Here is a 19960-nt window from a genome sequence, read left to right on the forward strand (position 1 = left end):
CACACACCAGCTGCACATTCATCAAGTGGAACCCCTTGCAGTTTGTGAAGACCACCCTCTTATGCACGGGTGCTTGTAGGGGGACATGTGTCCTATCGATCACCACCTGGACCTTACGTATCCTGATATTGGTGGCAAACCACGCTGCATGTATGCAGCCTGGTGAACGCGGTCCATATTGAAGCTGGTTTCTTGTTCCGACTGGGCATATTAGGCCTCTGCGATGGCACGGATGCACCTGTGCGGAACCACGGGCCATGGTGGGCGGTCAGTGGGGTGTGCTGCAGGGTGGCTGCCTTGCCGACCACTATTATCCATAAATGATTTGCTAATGAGACGGCATGGTGGTGCAGTGCTTAGCACTGCTGCCTCCAGCGCTGAGGACGCGTGTTTGATCCTGGTCCTGTGGAGTTTGTTCATTCTCCCCGTGTCTGCGTGGGTTTCATACAAAGATGTTCAGGTAGGTGGATTGGCCACGCTAAATTGCCCTTTAATTGGTAAAAAATATAGTTGGGTATTCAAAATTTATTTTAAAAATAATGAAAGTTTTGAAAAAGCAATATACTAACGGAATTTACTATACGTGCGGCGTCATACGCATTCACACCGCTTTTGAGGCACCGGAGCATGGCATTCCATCAGGCGCCATGGCTGACGGGCGATTCTCCGCCACAAATATTCCCCCTGCGTCAATCCCGCCCTCAGTCGTTTTCTCCTCAGTCAATTCCCTGACAAGGTCAATAATTTGCCTTCAATTCCATCAGCTTCAACTTTAGCTCAGTGTCTCTTATCAAATGCCATCTGGAAGTCCATATAAATCTCTAGACATTCCCTTGGCTTCAACTTAAATCACCTCATCAAAAAAACTCAATAATTACTTAACCTTTGCAAACCCACACGGGCTTTCTCTGATCAGCTGAAAATTTGCAAGGTGTTGAGTCATTCACTCCTTATTTATTGACTCTGGTGCCGTTCCAATGATAGCTATTAGGATAGCTGGTCTAAAATCTCATGGTTTTCCTCTCTCACTTCTAAGTAAACAGAATGACGTCACAATTTCCAATCGAATGGAATATTTCTTAAATCAAGAAAACTTTGAAAGAATATATCCTGGGGGTTACCACTGGCCAGAAACCTAACTGGACAGGACATGTACACGCTGTGGTTACAAGAGCAGGTTAGAGGCTGGATAGTCTGCAGCCGGTGACACACTTCCGAACTCCCCAAAGTAATTCTATCATCTGCAAGGCATAAGTATTAGATTTACTCCCCACTTCCCAGATAAATGTAGATCCAATAGCAAAAAACGTAGATCCAATAGCAAAAATGTAGATCCAATAGCAATCAAGAATCCATTTTCTTTTATAAATTACATTTTTCCAATGAAGGGGCAATTTAGCGTGGCCAGCCCACCTAACCTGCAAATCTTTTGATTGTGGGTGCAAAACCCACGCAGGCACGGGGAGAATGTGCAAACTTCAGACAGACAGTGACCCGGGCCCGGATCAAACCTGGGTCCTCAGCGTCCTCAGAGCAATCACGAATCTTGACACCTTCCAAGACAAAGCAGCCTGATGAATTGAGACCTCGGCCACTATCTTAAATATTTGCACCCTCCACCTCTTGTGATATATCATCAGCGAAAAGCACTGTGGCAACTCAGCTCCTACAAAAGCACCTCTCAAACATCCAATGCCTCCTGCCTTGAAGGCTAAGAGTAGTCAATGCATGGGATCACCATTGCCTAAAAGTTCCCCGTCAAGACACACATCATCATGGCACTCTCTTCCTAGCAGCACTATTGGAGCGCCTTTATGACATGGATGCACCAGTTCAAGACGGCAGCTCAACATTCCCTCCTCAAGGACAGTAAGTCCTGGCTTTGCTCGCAATGCTCACATCTCATGAATGTATATAAATAAACTAAAAATATCAGTTTAATACCAGTGAGATCATGTGGAGATAGTTATTTTGTTTAACTGTCATCAGTCTTTGCTCAAGTAAATAATAATAATAATCTTTCTTGTCACACGCATAACACTGCAATGAAGTTACTGTGCAAAGCCCCTAGCCGCCACATTCTAGCACCTGTTCGGGTACACAGAGGGAGAATTCAGACTGTCCAATTCACCTAACAAGCACGTCTTTTGGGACTTGTGGGAGGAAACTGGAGCACCCGGAGGAAACCCACACAGACATGGGGAGAACATACAGACTCCGCACAGACAGTAAGTGGGAATCAAAACTGGACCCTGGTGCTGTGAAGCAACAATGCTAACTGCTGTGCTACTGTGCAAACTCAGCACATATGAGTTCAAAATCTATGCTGACAATCTCGAAAACCTTTTAATCCAAGTGAACAGTTGATGGAATTCCTGCAGAATATGGTCATCATTGTTTATTGGAAGGGATTAAATAAAAAGATAGGGTGCGATTTAACAACTACATCGCGCTTAAGCGAGATGCAGTCATTAGATTGGGGGAGAGGCCAAAATCTGGAGGCCAACCATTTGCGATCTAACCGTCCCGTCCCCGTGGCGACAACCAAATCCCGCCGCGGCTGTCATGGACCTGGTGCTGGTTCCCTCACCGGTGCACACACACACCCTTTGGTCGCGAGCAGGTCCCCAGTGCTGAAGCCCAACTCCTGGGTGTTTGGACATTGGTTGCTGCGTCTGTGGTGTTGAGGCCTCCATTGTTCAGGCAAAGTGTCCGGGTCTCATGGTCTGATTGGATGCGAGGCAATAACTCCCACCTACGATATGGTAGGAATCCATTTGGCAATATTTTGTTTATTAGACAGTCAATAGCATACAAAAGGATGAAAGAGGATAAAACCAAATCACTTACATCACAATAACCAATAATCGGCATTTGCCATTGGTATAAACACAAAGTGCAGTTATACAAAGAAACCCAAATGCACAGTAAACAGTCAGAGTATATTAAAGTCTTCAACAGTCCGCAAGATCATACCCGCAGCAAACTGCTCGTGTTCTCCCCATACACAGCTCCCAGCAGAAACTCATTGCGGAAAAATGTGCAATCTGTTTTAATGATGTACGATTGTGACCGCCAGCTGCCCCTCGCCACACCCTTCCCCTTCCCAGCCCCCTCCCTCTTCCTCCTCACTCCAGTGCCCTCTCCGTGATCGTCGTACTGCTTAGTCTTCCGCACTCTGCAGCAATGTTGAGGTGTAACCCCAGGCGTACATCAGTAGTGGAGGCAGACTGCTGCTTTCCACGGCCAATATGCGTACCATGGTATTGATGCCCTGCTGATCCCGATTCCTCTGCAGTGGTGCAGCACTTCTGAGGAGTCCCAACCACTGGTCAGCCCTTGATTGATTTTGGTCACGTCCATCCACTTCATGATTCAGCTGGGGTACAAGGGGTGGCCTGGGTGGGCTCTGAGATGACCAAAGGCCTTCTGAGCATTTAAAAGACACAGGCAGCACCCAGCAGTGTGAGCAGCCAGGAATCTGTAAGTAGCAGCAGAGGGGTGCGTTGTAAAGACAGACTGCAGCAATGACAGTCTGAGCCAGGCCACTCCAATCCAAGGGGACACCCCAAATCCATGGAGTTGGCACCAATTCACTATCCACTACTGCACCCGGCCAGGCAGCCAACCCCCAGCAAGCCCGACAGCTTTTCAGTATTTTTTTGGCCTCCTGCTCCCCCTCCACAGCCCACGTTTGTAAATGCGTGTAGTAATTCACATTCGTAAGACTTCCGCCTGAGAGGAGTGGAGCATCGCAGAAGGGCAGAGCATATTGTGTCCAACTCTTTAATCAAATTTAAATGCATGCAAGTACTGGTTTTGCATTCCACTGCCGGCATGGGACGCAAACCTCATTATCGCCACGAGCGAGGAGCCGGAGCATGTCGCCCAAATTGGCGGCAGGCGCGAATCTCAATTTTGGCCAGACACCTGATTCTTCGCCCGATCGGGGTTCGCCTTTACGGCATTGCGAGGCGGAGAATTTCACACATTGTTTCAATTGACAACCCTTTGAAAATACATAGACACCAGAGATGTTTCAGAGAACAATGACAGGAATTTAGCGGTACTAGACAGGGTCACCTGCCAGATAGATGACATCCTGATCCACTTGTCCGCCACATGGATGTGCAATGCAAGAGTGATGCAATGCTTGGATGAATCAGCAGTCTCAAAAATAATAGGGAGTCCTGTTATGGGCCAGAGTTTAGAGAACCCCAAAGTGTATGATGGAGTTCACCTGACCCACAACTTTTAATAGATTGTGGTGTGGGGAGCACACGGCCCACTCTACAGGTGGTACAGCAGAAATGGAAAAGTATTTTTTTAAGAAAAACAATGGTTTATTCTATGAACTCAAGTTAACCTTTTTAAAACATACAGTGAACATCTTAGCAACCATCAATTCAAATACAACCCCCAAAAATACAACACTAAGTAATCCTTAATAACTTCCCAAATAACATCCAGAAGACAAAAGAAACACCTTTTAACAGAAGCACATTAAGTTTACATTCACTACTGAGAACATTTATAGTTCTGAATTCACCAAATGATAGTCTTTTAATGGCAGAGAGATCAACAGTACACCTGCTCTGTCTGGCTTCAGCTCCAACACTGAAAACGAAACTAAAACACACCCTGCAGCAAACAGCCTAAAAAGAAACTAAAAAGCTGACAGACAGCTCAGCTCTACCCACACTCTGACATCACTGCAGTAATATGAGCAGCCAAACATTTCTTAAAGCGACATTCTCATGACACCTCCCCCAAAGAAAAAAAAAACCCATGAACTTCAAGATGGTTTCATTTTTCACCTTTTCACCATCACAGTAAATATACTTTTGCGTTTCAAAAAACAACAAACGCAAACAGGTATAATAATATAGTCCATTTTTGTTCTTCCTCCAACTGAAACTGCTTCCATCCATCACATTTGTGCCAAAGCATCGGCTATCACGTTTTCTCGTCCTGCCACATGTACTATTTTTAAATGAAATGGCTGTAACAGTAAACTCCAGCGAAAACAGCCTTGCATTGTTATTTCGGAATTGCTCCAAAAACGTCAACGGATTATGATCAGTATATATAATGGTGTCAGATGGATTGCTGGTCACATAAATGTGAAAATATTGCAAAGCTCGCACCAATCTCAACTTCTCCTTCTCAATCGTTGAATACCTTTTCTGGTGATAATTCAATTTCTTTGAAAAATAAGCAATAGGCCGCTCTAGCCCTTCATCGTTGTCTTGTAGAAGCACCACACCTCCACCCACATCACTCGCATCAACCGCCACTTTGAATGGTTTTGTATAATTTGGGATGGCTAAAATCCAGGAGCACTGGTTAACACAGCCTTCAGGCCGTCAAATGCCTGTTGTCACTCCGCTGTCCACTGGAATTTGTTACGCTTCTTGAGCAAGTCCGTTAGTGGAGCGACCACACTGCTGAAATTTGGTACAAATTTCCAGTAAAATCCACTCATACCAAGAAATCGCATTATTTTCCGTTGTGTCGAGAGTATCGGAAACTCTCCAATAACTTTTGTTTTCATATCCCGTGAGACCATTCGACCCTGTTCGATTGTATGGCCAAGGAAAGTGACTTGGGCTTTTCCAAATTCACTTTTGGCTAGGTTTAACACCAAACCCGCCTCCCGAAGTCTATCAAATAACTCCATCAAATGTTTTAAATGTTCTTTCCATGTCTGGCTGAAAATTACCCGATCATCGATGTATATCGCACAATTGGGTAATCCTGAAACAACTTTGTTAGTTAACCGTTGAAATGTGGCTGGGGCGTTTTTCATGTCAAATGGCATAGCTTTGAATTGATATATACCATCTGGAGTCACAAAAGCTGAATTCTCCTTCGCCTTTTCAGATAAAGGCACCTGCCAGTAACCTTTGAGTAAATCCAATTTGGAAATAAAAGCTGATTGTCCCACTTTCTCAATGCAATCCTCCAAACGTGGGTAAAGATAAGTTCTTGTAACTGCATCACTATGGGTGAGCTCCATTGGCTGCAACCCACTTCAATTGTGCCATTTTTAAGCATACTCTCAATCTCTTTGTTAATCTGTGCCAATTTTAAAGTCTGTATGGATGTTGTTTGATTGGAACAACATTTCCCACATCGACATCTACAATAGCCATTTTAGTACTTCCCAATTTATCTCTACAAACTTGCCCACGTGATATCAATAACTCTTTCAGATCAGTTCATTTTTCCTCTGGAAGGTAGCTCAACAATTTATCCCAATTTTTAAGAACATCCTCGTTTTCCAATTTAATTTGAGGTATGTCAAATTCACAGTCATCTGGATTTGGTTTGTCACTTTCAGTTAGAATCATTAAAACCTCCTCCTTTTTATCTCCTTCCCTTTCAAAGTACCTTTTAAGCATATTCACATGACACACTCGGTGAGTTTTCCTTCTATCTGGCATTTTTACCACATAATTCACCTCACTTAATTTCCATTCAATCCGATAAGGTCCACAAAACCTTGCTTTAAAAGGTTCACCTACCACTGGTAACAACACTAAAACTTTATCTCCACAGGCAAAACTACGAACTTTGGATTTCTTGTCTGCTACCTGTTTCATCACATTTTGTGCAACTTTTAAATGTTGTCTAGCCAATTCACCTGCTCTATTTAATCGTTCCCTAAAATTTGACACGTAATCCAATAATGTAAGTTCTGGGGCGAAATTCTCCGGAAACGGCGCGATGTCCGCCGACTGGCGCCCAAAACGGCGCCAATCAGATGGGCATCGCGCCGCCCCAAAGGTGCGGAATGCTCCGCATCTTTGGGGGCCAAGCCCCAACATTGAGGGGCTAGGCCGACGGCGGAGGAATTTTCGCCCCACCAGCTCGCGGAAACAGCCTTTGTTGCCCCGCCAGCTGGCGCGGAAATGACATCTCCGGGCGGTGCATTTGCGGGAGCGTCAGCGGCCGCTGACAGTTTCCCACGCATGCGCAGTGGAGGGAGTCTCTTCCACCTCCGCCATGGTGGAGACCGTGGCGGAGGCGGAAGGGAAAGAGTGCCCCCACGGCACAGGCCCGCCAGCGGATCGGTGGGCCCCGATCGCGGGCCAGGCCACCGTGGGGGCACCCCCGGGGTCAGATCATCCCGCGGGGCCCAGAGCCCGCCCACGCCGCCTTGTCCCGCCGGTAAGGTAGGTGATTTAATTTACGCCGGCGGGACAGGCAATTTATCGGCGGGAGTTCGGCCCATCCGGGCCGGAGAATCGAGTGGGGGGGCCCGCCAACCGGCGCGGCGCGATTCCCGCCCCCGCCAAATCTCCGGTGCCGGAGACTTCGGCAACCGGCGGGGGCGGGATTCATGCCAGCCCCCGGCGATTCTCCGACCCGGCGGGGGGTCGGAGAATGTGGCCCCTGATTCCTCACTCACCAATTTTTCCTTAAACAATTTAAGAGGTCCTCTTACCTCATGACCAAAAATTAGTTCAAAAGGACTGAATTTGGTTGACTCGTTAGATGCATCCCTAATTGCAAACAGTACGAATGGAATTCCTTTATCCCAATCCTCTGGATAATCTTGACAATAAGCCCTCAACATTGTCTTTAATGTCTGATGCCACCTTTCTAATGCTCCCTGCGATTCTGGATGATATGCAGTTGATTTAAATTGTTCGATTCCTAAGCTATCCATAACTTCGTTGAATAACCTTTCGGTAAAATTCGATCCTTGATCTGATTGTATTTCTGTGGGTAGTCCATATCTAATAAAGAATTTAAGTAACTTCCACAATCTTTTTCGCTGTAATACTAGGTACTGGAATGGCCTCTGGAAACCTAGTAGACACATCCATTATCGTCAAAAGATATTGATTCCATTTTTCGTTTTAGGAAGCGGTCCTACACAATCAATTAGGACCCTTGTAAAAGGTTCCTCAAATGCTGGAATGGGTATTAAGGGTGCTGGTTTTATCACTGCTTGAGGTTTCCCTATGTGTGACATGATTGACAAAATTTAACCTACATTTTTATGTAGTCCAGGCCAATAAAAATGTTTCTAGATTTTAGCTTGAATTTTCCTTATTCCCAAATGACCTCCCACTGGCACCTCATGTGCAACTCACAACACCTCCTTTCTATACCCTACCGGCAATACTACTTGATGAACTTCTGCCCACTTTTCGTCCACATGCATATGTAAAGGTCTCCATTTCCTCATCAAGACATCACTTTTACGGTAATAACACTCTGGGAAACACTCAGATTCCTCTTCTGTGCATGCTTTCAGATACATCCGTTTTATTTCTATATCTTTCTGTTGTAACTCCGCCAATTTTCCTGAACTAAAAATATCTGCCTCATCCTCCACCTGTTCTTGTTCTTTTTCAACCATCTGATCAAAAATCGTTTCTGATAATTGCACTTCAACTTCATCTTCACTCTTTGATTTCTCCTCTTGTCTTAACCTGTGGCTTTGCGACCTTGTTACTACACAATCCGGAAAAATCCCAGGATATTCGTCCTTCAACACTTCAGTTGTCTGATTTTCCACTGGCTTATCAACCACAGGAGGCATCACTCCCACCTGCGATCCAGCTATATCATTACCCAAGATAAACTGTATTCCTGGACAAGATAGTTTATCTATTACTCCTACTACCACTTCACCACTCTTCACTGGACTTTCCAACCTTACATCACATAATGGAACACTACGCCTCTCACCCTGAATTCCACATACTACCACCTTTACTGGCAATATTCTTCCCAAATTACATAACTGATCATCTCTTACCATTAAAGATTGACTAGCTCCTGCATCTCTTAAAATTGTGACTTCTTTTCCTGCTCCACCTGACACACATGAGTAAACTTTACCCACACAAGTAAATTATTGAAAGAGATCTGGCACCGTCTTATCAACCACCTCTTGATCAGACTGTACAATCTTTTGCACCTCCTTCACTTCACTTGGGCTTTCCTTTACCACTTTAACAAACCCCACTGTCTTTTCCTGTTTTACCACATCAGCCTTCCCAGTGCTTTTCTTCAACCACCAACACTGACTTTACATGGCCTAGTTTATTACAGTGAAAACATTTGAAACTTTTCATGTCTCTGCGCCCCTCCTGGATTTAAAAAAAAATCTGAGGCACACTCTCCTTATTTTCTCCCATCTGATCACCTTTACCTTTATCACTTGAGTATTTCTCATGTCCCCAGTTTCTATCCCTCACAGGCTGAAACTGACGTCGGAAACCAAGCTTTGATTTATGAACTCATTCATAATCATCTGCCATTTCTGCTGCTAATCTCGCAGTTTTAACCCTCTGCTCTTCCACATGAGTTCTCACTACATCAGGAATTGAACTTTAAACTCCTCCAAAAGTATAATTTCTCTGAGAGCTTCATAGGTTTGGTCTATTTTCAAAGCCCTCATCCACCTATCAAAATTACTCCGTTTGAGCCTTTCAATCTCCATGTACGTTTGACCAAATTCTTTCCTTAAATTTCTAAACTTTTCTCTGTAAGCTTCAGGCACTAGTTCATATGCACCTAAGATGGATTTTTTTCACCTCCTCATATGTCCCAGATACCTCCTCCGGTAGTGATGCAAACACTTCACTAGCCCTACCTACCTGCTTTGTTTGAATCAGTAATACCCACATGTCCTGTGGCCATTTCATTTATTTAGCCACCTTCGCAAATGAACTGAAAAAGGCTTCTACCTCCATCTCGGTGAAACCAAAACTAAAACACACCATGCAGCAAACAGCCTGAAACGAAATTAAAAAGCTGAGAGTCAGCCCAGCTCCACCCACTCTCTGACATCGCTGCAGTAATAAACACCCATTTCTCAAAAGTACTCTCACATGACAGTTCTCACAACAAAACATATATTTCTGTGACACGTCATTCACACATCAGGCACCAAGGCTAATCCTGAAAAGACTAAGGCCATCAAAGATTTTCCACAGGCTGCCAATGTTATGGAACTTCATAGGTATGATCATTCAAATAGAAAACTCCTTTCATATTCTGGCACATGTAAAATAAACTGTAATGCCAACTACTTAGGCAAGATGAAGAATGGTGTTGGAGAGAACATCATTGAGTCTTGTTCTGGAAGATAAAAGAGATGCTCATTTCACCAGACACATTGACATACTGTGACGCAGACCTGCCCAGTACAGTTGCTGCAGATGTATCAATGACTGGATTAGAAGCAGTACTCTTTCATATCCAGAAAGTTGGTACAAGTAAACCAGTATATTTTGCATCTTGATCATTGACTGAATGGATCAAAGTTATGTGGCAATCAAAAATGAGGCATGAACAGCCACATGGGCCACTGAGACGTTTGCCATCTGTGTCTTAGACCTACAGTTTACCATTGAGACAGACCATAAGCCATTGCTTACCTTACTAAATGCCAAAAAGCTAGCAAAGATGTCACCAAAAGTCCATAGATTTCAGGTGAGACTCATGAGGCAATAAAATATGTCCAAGGAAAATAAACAAACAATAGCCAATGCATTGCCACATTTTCCTGTTGAGGATGGACAGTCATATACCTCATTAATGGCCACAAACTTCCTGTCAGCAACAACACAGAGGCTGAACTAAGTTCAAGAAACCCTAAAAGCAGGTGAAGCATATGCTAAAATTAGGGAATACTTCAAAAATGGATGGTCAGAATATGCTCTGATTAGTGGTCCTGAAACAAAACTTCAAGCATTGAAGGCATCTTAGTAAAATGGATAACCTGCTGATTTATGTTTTGAGGTTATTCATACACGAATCTTCAGACCCGAGATCCTTTCGAGAATATATCAGAGACATCTAGACATTAAAAATTGTTGTGCTGGAGCATATAATTGCATTTGGTGGCCAATGATCTCAAAAACATTCAAAGAAATTACTTTCAGCTGCATCACCTGTGCAATCCATTGACAGGAGCAAAGGGAACAACAGCTGATGGCATCACCATTTCCATCAGGTCATGGGAACTTTTCCAAATGGATCTTTTCAAACTCAAGGGGAAGCCATCCTCATGGTTGTTACTATGACTCCAGATGGATTGAGGTTAAACGTTCTCATGGTCCAACCTCAGAAACAGTCACTAAGTGATTAAACTAACTTTATTTCACACGTGGCACTGCAGATAGTAATTTCAGACAATGGCCCACAGGTTGAAAAAGAAGAAGTTATAATGTTCACAGAACTATAGATTTGGCCACACAACTTGTTCACCCACAAGTTAATGTGTTAAGATTTACCAACAGCCTTCCCTTCAGCACTATCTGTAAATCGAAACCATGGACAATCTCATCTAAGAACAGCAATGATGATAACAGAAGATATTCGATCACACCCCAGAGTTTTGTGGATGGTAGACAGGCTTTGGAGATTCCTGAGGTGAGTGTAAAGTTCCTAGCCTCTGACCTGCTCTTTTAGCCGCAGTATTTATAGTTAAGGTTTCAGGTCAATAGTATCTCCTCGGATATTGATGGTGAGGGATTCAGTGATGGTCATGCTGTTGAATGTCAAGGGGAGATTGTGAGATTCTCTTTTGTTGGAGATGGTCATTGCCTGGCACTTGTGTGATTCAAATGTTACATGCCACTTAACAGTGTTGCCCACGTTGTGCTGCATATGGTCATGGACTGCTTCATCATCTGAGTTGTGAAGGATACTAAAGATCATTGATGAAGCAGCTGAAGTCTGTTAGACCAAGGACAACATCCTGAGGAACACCACAGTGATGTCCTAGAGGTGAGATGATTGGCATCCAACCACCACAACCTTCTTACTTTGTGCTGGGTACGACCCCCCCCCTCAGTGGAGTGTTTTCCCCAGTTCCCATTGACTCCAGTTTTGCGAGGGCTCCTTGATGCCGCACTAGGTCAAATGCTGCCTTGATGTTAAGGGCAGTGACTCTCACCTCACCTCTTGAGTTTAGCTCTTTTGTCCTTGTTTGAACGAAGGCTGAAATGAGGTTAGGAGCTGAGTGACCCTGATGGAACCCAAACTGAGCATCAGTGAGAAAATTATTGCTGGGCAAATGCTGCTCGATCGCACTGCCAACGACACCTTCCATCACTTTGCTGATGATTGAGAGTAGATTGATGGAGTGATAATTGGCCTGGTTGGATTTGTCCTGCTTTTTGGGGACAAGACATACCTGGGTAATTTTCCACACTGTCGGGTGGAGACCATTGTTCTAGCTGAGCGCAAGAGTTTGGCTAGCGGTGTGGCTAGTTTTGAAGTACAAATATTCACGAGTCAGGGACAAGTTGTTTCTTCAGCTCACTCATCCCTTTCTCTACAAGAACTTTGAACAGGAGTTTGGTGAACGGATGGGGCTATGCACTCTGGACTCATCGGCTGATTATTTTAATGTGCTAGAATCATTTTTAACCTATATCTTATGAAAAGTTAGACTTTTTAACGATAGTGTAATTCCTTCCTTTACTCATTTCTATGTAATTTTTTTAATAGACAAGTAATGTACCTGAAATGAATTTCCATAGGGAAACTGAATTGGGATTGGAATTAAGTACTCTTGCTGGGATGTTGTAGGAATCTTTAATTGATGGGGTCTTAACCTGTCAGGGCCTCTGCTGTATCCAGAGGTTTCAGCTGCTCCTTGACATCACATTGAGTTAATTGAATGCTGAATAAAAGAAATATAATTTGACCTTTACAATTACTACTTTTTAAGCTTCTCTGTACAAAATTCCTCACAAGATCACAACACAGATACAGACAGATGACCATTAGCTATATCTTAAATCATATTTCATAAGCTCTCCCCCACAACAGTTTTTCATTGATTCATAGGTTTCCATTTCCATTACTACAACAGAAATCCATTCCCTATATTGAATCGTCTTTTGAGATAAAAGCCTTGCTGATATTACTCTTAAATTTTTACAAGCTTTGCTCATTTGATTTCAAGTGGTCTCCCACATCTGCGCCACTCCACGATAGTACCTTGCAACTTCATAATTTCGCATTTAATATCACATTTAAACTCTTCAGTTTGGTGCCTAAGCGAAAGATAATGATGACAAATGATGATTGGCATCAACATTTCCTCAGAAACCTAAATATAATTATATTTTGTGCATGTGAATGGCAGGCAAAATGTAGAGAGACCAATTGGCTGTCATGCAGCCTGATCTCTTTTCAAAATTGGATAAAAAAAATTCCCAGTTCATTTTTCTGAGCTATTCAAAAATATTATGATGGAAAGAAATCAAATGAAGAAAGTAAGCGTGACTTTTAATCCAATATTTGCATTATTATTCCCACACTCTGTTCCCCTCAGCAGTTCACAAACTGGGGATTCTTTAGGCTGGAATAGGCTGTTATTAATGTGGAAAGTTTAAGCTTTATGAATAATAGCTATTAAGCATTCTAATTCATTAAATGACTGAGGTAGCAAAGACCTCAGTGCATCTCTGACATTGCACACAATGGGCACTTGTTCTGTAAGCACAAAACTGATTAAATCTCAGGAAGAAATCTGCTGCCTTCCTGTGCAATTTTACTCCCAGTTCATTTGTTGTCTTCTCTGATATAACTGCAATTCTCTTCTGCTGGGCTCAAATCCTTGTAGAGCAGCTGGAGACTGTATAATTAAAGATTGGACTGGCTCCCAAATCTCACCCATCAAACCATTCATCAGAGAGAGAGAGAGAGGGAAAGTGCACAAGAGAAAGAGAGAAAAAAAGGAGAAAGTGCAAAAAAGACGGTCTGATTTGTGTTCTCTGCTAATCATTTCCCGACAACACAAAAAGGCACTTTCCTCATGAATCTTGTTGGTGACAAACAGGGCTTTCTTTAATCTGTAAAATAATTTGCATCAAAATATATGGGTCATCACAATGACCAATCTGTTTCAAAAAGCTACAGTGAAAATTCAGATATGTTAAGCTAGAAGCAAGAGCAGGATACATTTTTTAATTCATTTCATAATTTAGTCATCATTCTGTTGCACAGAAGCATGAGAGATATAATCTGTTGTGGATTATCAGTGCTGTATCAATACTAGCGACCAATAATAAAACAACAGCAGTTACTGTGGAGAGTGGGTCAGGCAAGCAGGTGAACTAGAGTGTTTCGCAATAGTTGATGAAGTATTATGTGGTTAGTGTAATTGAGGGATTGTGTCTGCTGTGATAAAGATGCATTTTAATATTTTTAAACTTTAGTTACATTTTTCAAAGTTTTATTCGTGAATACTGATAAGTAAAATATGTTAATGTATTATTGCCTGCGTGTTGGTGGATTACATCAAAACATGGAGCAGCACGGTAATGCAGTGGGTAGCACTGTTGCTTCACAGCTCCAGGGTCTCAGGTTCGATTCCCGGCTTGGGTCACTGTCTGTGTAGACTCTGTGTAGAACTGTAGTTCTCCCCTTGCCTGCGTGGGTTTCCTCTGGGTGCTCCAGATTCCTCCTAAAGACCCGAAAGATGTGCTGTTAGGTAAGTTGGACATTCTGAATTCTCCCGCTGTGTACATGCCGGAATGTGGCGACTCGGGGCTTTTCACAGTAACGTCATTGCCGTGTTAATGCAAGCCTACTTGTGACAACATAGATTATTATTAAACATATTGTATGAGAGCATTGGGCAGTGTTGTGGAGGGGTGGTACCTCCTTGGACGTATGTTTCATTCAGGTCACACACATTACATTTCCCAGAAGGCATCATGCTGAATTGGGAACAGGCACAGGGAAGCAGTGGTGGGTATAAAATGAGGGGGCTTGAACAGTGTCACCTGGCTGAGTGCCTACAGAGGAGGGTGACTGGTGAGTAACCTGAGAGAAAATTTGACATTTTTGAACATTGTTGTCATGATATTCAGGTAAACATCATGGTGCAAACAGACATACATACTGATGGACAGATCAACGGAACAATCAACACACACACAACACCACAGCCAATCACAGGCAAAAGCATACACACTACAAAACAGGGAACACGACACTTCCCGCTCATTCCAGCAGGAGCTCAGGGCACAGAGCTCACAGCAAGCCACTCGGACATCCACCATGTGCTGAGTGCCACTCCAGGATAGTGTTAGGAATAGGTCCACAGATTCAAGGGTTATGATCGAACCTCATTAACCAGTTTACCACTGTAAATATATGTTAGTAATAAAACTGAGTTGTACCATTCGCAACCGTGTTGGTTCGTCTGTGTAGCAGAGCGCCCAACACATCAATTGTGTGTTATGGTGTATGAACTGGGACTAGCTGACCCTGGTAGGAACTTAACTTTCTGGACACTGACCAAGAGACTCTTTTCTAATTTTGGTTTGATTACACTGGTAAATAGCTTAACTGTCCATTTAAATATATAGGGAAGATAAAAAAAAACTGACGATAACGCTAAATAAAGAGCTATTTGTTTTTGTTTTGTTTCATTTCCTTTTTATTCTGAAGCATCTCTCTAACTTGAAACAGACCTTGAGACAATAAATATATGGTAATCGTGCTGTTTATCTGAACTCCTGTGTTAAGGTGTGCTTAAATTCCCTATCTAAAAAGATAGGGATCCCAGAACAGCACCATCCCTTTAGTGATGATACAATATATCGACCTTCATATTATTCCTCCTGAAATATGCTTGCTCTGAGTTCAATACTTTAATCAATAGGTTGCAATTTTTGGAATTTACCTTGTGGAAAAGCAGAACATCTTTTTGTTTTGAGCACACAAATGGGTTAGAAGCCACTTCTATCAGTTTTCTAATCCTGAGTTTTCTGATCTGATTTGGCCCTTGTTGTGGTCTGTCCGCTGAATCCTGAAATGATTCAATGTGTTTGGTCATGATTCAACTAGCTGCAGCTCCATATTTCCTGATTTTATACCCACAATGCATTATCGGTAAGTTAGACCGAGAGAAACAAGGTGCAATTGTTGTCAGGATCAGCTGAGGCAAGTTAAAGAGAGAAATTTCTAAGACAGAAGGCTTTTAAGGGAGAAAGGCAATTTATGAATCTGGTGGTGAATTTTCAGTGCAATTATTTTGGTATATTGCCTTTTTACGGATTTGCTTCTCACGAGCTTGAAAGTCTGAGACTCCAGGGAAATGGTGATCCTTCCCAACATCTCTGGAGCTAGTGTGGCATTCCCTTTGGGAAAACTCAGAGCACGTTCTGAGCAGCACGGCGAGCATGGTAGCACAAGTGGACACCAGGGTCACAGCGCCAGGGTCCCACGTTTGATTCCCCGCTGGGTCACTGTCTGGGCGGAATCTGCAAGTTCTCCTCGCGTCTGTGGGTTTCCTCCGGGTGCTCCGGTTTCCTCCCACAGTCCAAAAACGTGCAGGTCAGGTGGATTGGCCAAGATAAATTGCCCTTAGTGACCAAAAAGGTTAGGAGGGGTTATTGGGTTATGGGGATAGGGTGGAAGTGAGGCCGAATGGCTTTCTTCTGCACTGTCTGTTCTATGTTCTGTTCATCTGAGTGCTCGTTGATCTACATGGACTCCTAGCCAAACAATGTCTTTATGTTAAAATTCACATCCTTGTTTTCAAATCCCTCCTTGGCCTTGCTCCATTTGGAAGGAATTCTCCGTAGCCCGACGCCGAAATCGGGATCGGCGACTGGGTGGGGAATGGCTTCTGATTCCGAAATCGGGGCAGGGCCGGTTTGATGCCAGTTCCCGATGCTCTGCCTCCTCCAAATTGGCAACGCCGACATCAGCCGGCCCACCTGTAATGTTCCGCACCCTGATGGGCCGAATTCCCAACTGCGCGGACCACGTGTGGTCCCAGCGATCAGGAACCTGGCATCCAGCTGCGGACATTGTGCTGCGCCACCACACTCAGCTGGGATTCATGCCACTGGCTGGGGGGCTTCTGCTAGGGCTGGGGGGAGTGTTGGGGGTGGGTTCTGGGGTCGGGGTGGACAGGTAAGCGGTCCAGCACAGCATTCGTGCCATGTTTTCCGGCGTGATTGATGCAGCTGGTCAGCTCTGCACATGCACCGGGATCCGATGATTCTCCAGCCGTTTTCTGCGCAATCCGCGGGTGTTTCACGTGGCGCCGGTGCTGGCCCCTCACCGGTTCCAGAATTGGTGAGGGATTTGTGCCAATTTTCCCATCGTGACACACTCACGCATCCTCCGTTGGCACTGGCACCTAGCCTCAGGAACGGAGAATTCCGCCCTCTATCTCTGTAAACTCTTTCACCACCACAACCGTCTGAGATAGCTATACTCATACAATTCTGGACCTAACAACCCAATTTTAATCCCACTCAGTTGGTGGTTGTGTTTTCAATTGTCGAGGCGCTATTCTCTGCAATTCCTTTCCTACATCTTTCTGCCTCACTATCTTGCTTTGCTCCTTCAATATATTCCTTTAAACCTTACCCTTTGACAAAGCTTTTGGCCATCTGACCTAATAATCACATAGGTGTAAAGGTATCATTTTTGTTTTATGATGCTCCATTGAAGGATCTTTGGATGTTTTGTGACATTAAAGGTGCTATATAAATACCCATGTTGGACATTTTGTGCTACTATAATGGAGCTTGGAGAAGGAAAGAGGAGTTAGCCAACATTTGAAAGACCACACTCCATCAGATATTATTGTCTCCCAAAAGATATATGGACAACATACATCTGATGAGGACCTTAGAGAGGAGATGTGAATTTGAAGGGTGCATTTCACCTGGTAATAGGAGAGCACAGCCACCACTGTATGAGGATATATGACCACCAGCATTTACCCACATTGATCTCTCTTTAGACATGAACGTAACCACTCTTTTCATGCATTATGGCACAGCTTCCTTTCAATCTACCGTAGTGATCTCTCCAGCCAGGATGCCATAGGTCATTCATTCATCAAGCCAGTGAAACAGGAAAACTACAAAGTTAATCAACATAGGCATCATGTCAAGTCAACAATGAGTTAAGACCATCCAAACTTATGGGGTTGCTGATTTTCCAAGAATTAGGTAAGGTAAAGATGACCAGAGGCTGCTTTCCCCTTTGAGGGGGAGAGCTGACTGTTGGTGGTTTAGCCTGAGAATCACCACACACCTCAGATGAGGGACAAGGTTGAGAAGGCGGGCCTTCATGAATAATCTCAGGGAACAACAAATAAGGTCCTTTATTTTTGCAAAAGCCGACACTTACCTGCCCCTGACATCGTCAGTAGGGAGAGCTTGAATTTGATGAAAGCGTGGATTGCACTACATGGCAATGAAAAATATCCTGGTAGCGATCATGATGTGTTCATCCTTTGAAAGATGCTCCTTATACTCTTCAAGGAAAATATTATGTCCCTCGAAAGCTTGTGAAGTCATGGCAGATTGCCCACTTCCATGGGTAATTACTCCACCAGGAGTGGCCTAAACATTGAGTTTTAAAATGTGGCACATACCTTAGCAAAGTTGGTCATTAAGAGGAGCATCCAAGTCTTAAAGAGACATTTTCACTATACTGATAGGTGGGATGGGACTCTGCAGAATGTTCTAGATCATGGTGAGGTTCCCCTGCGCAACTTGCCATTCAAAAAGTGCAGAATTGGTTCCTCCTGTTGAAATAAGCCCAGAATTCTGGAAACAGAAATATGTGTTGGAGAGCATCATGATACCCTTCACCTGTAGTGCTCCTCAGTGGCTGCTGCATGAGGGAAGTCAAGCAGCTTTTTTGCTTTTATTGGAACTGCTTAATGACTTTTTCTCGCACCTTCAAATAAATAACTAAACATCTAGTCAGTGACTTACAGTGTGGGCGTTCAATCCATTGATCTGACCATACTAAAGAGAACACCTAAATGAATAAATCAGCATGAAATAAATGCACAGTTTTTCATGGAGGACAAAGTGTGACGTAAATATATATTCCATTTTAATATACTGCTAAACCTTATGCTGCATATAAAACACTCCTTCATCGTGGTCACTCGCTTGATCTCACTTCTCATGGCATCACCTTTCCCATGGTTTTACTCTGAGACAAGGCCATTTCCTATTTTTTTCCCTCACCACATATAACCCTCTGCTCCGATCAACCCTACCACTTTCTGCATCAGTCCCTGGAATAACATATCTCCCAAGTTACTTACAATTATGTTTTCAAGCTGCCAGCTGCCCACTTTTAGCCTTCCATTTCAGATTTCTCGCTTCATGCCCAGTGGTTGTTGTTGTATTGTGGCTCAGAAGAGTATGTTTCCATAACAACACTGTCAGCCACTGGATTGCTGGCACACTCTCTCTGATTTAGGGAAGTATCCTCTTGGGGAGTTTGACCCTATCGGGTATTTGCTGGTGAGCCTGTACCACAGGATTGCCCCAACTGAGAGGGTAATAAAAACAGGCAATGCCTTATTGCAGATCTTCAAAGGAAAGAGATATCTAATTTTCCTCCAATGAGAAGTGGATCTATTCATACACCTTGATTATTATCACTGAGTATAGGGCAGATTTTATATCCAGGAGCATCCTTGCTACTGGCAGTTTGTTCATAATTTGGGCCTGTGAATTGCTTGCTGATCTATCCTTATGATTTCTCTTTCAGTTCACATCCCCTTTGATTTCCCAAGTGTCTTTTCAGGCGGGTGGATAGTGTAAGAGCTTCTATCTGGAACACGATGCTAATGAAATTATGGCATTTTGTGATGCTAACCTCTGATTTGAACTTGAGTTGATTTGAACCTCTGATTCACGCTGGCCACGTAACACAGTATTAAAGGCTGCCTTTCAGGATGTAGCTTCTTAAACATAAGGGCGATTTTTGATTTATATGTAGGGAGTGAACTGGGAAACAAATTCCACCCTCCCTACCGTCCAATTCACTACAGGGCTCATCTTGGGTCCTGACTACATTCATAGACAGGCCTTCAATGCATTTATTTGGGCAAGCTCCCAAATGCAGAAAAGTCACAAAAAAGTCTCCGAAGCAACTTTCAATCTGGGTTTGTTAAATCTGGCTGGGTAGCTAACTT

The sequence above is a fragment of the Scyliorhinus torazame genome, chromosome 6, assembly GCF_047496885.1.
Source record: "Scyliorhinus torazame isolate Kashiwa2021f chromosome 6, sScyTor2.1, whole genome shotgun sequence".
NCBI lineage: Eukaryota > Metazoa > Chordata > Chondrichthyes > Carcharhiniformes > Scyliorhinidae > Scyliorhinus > Scyliorhinus torazame.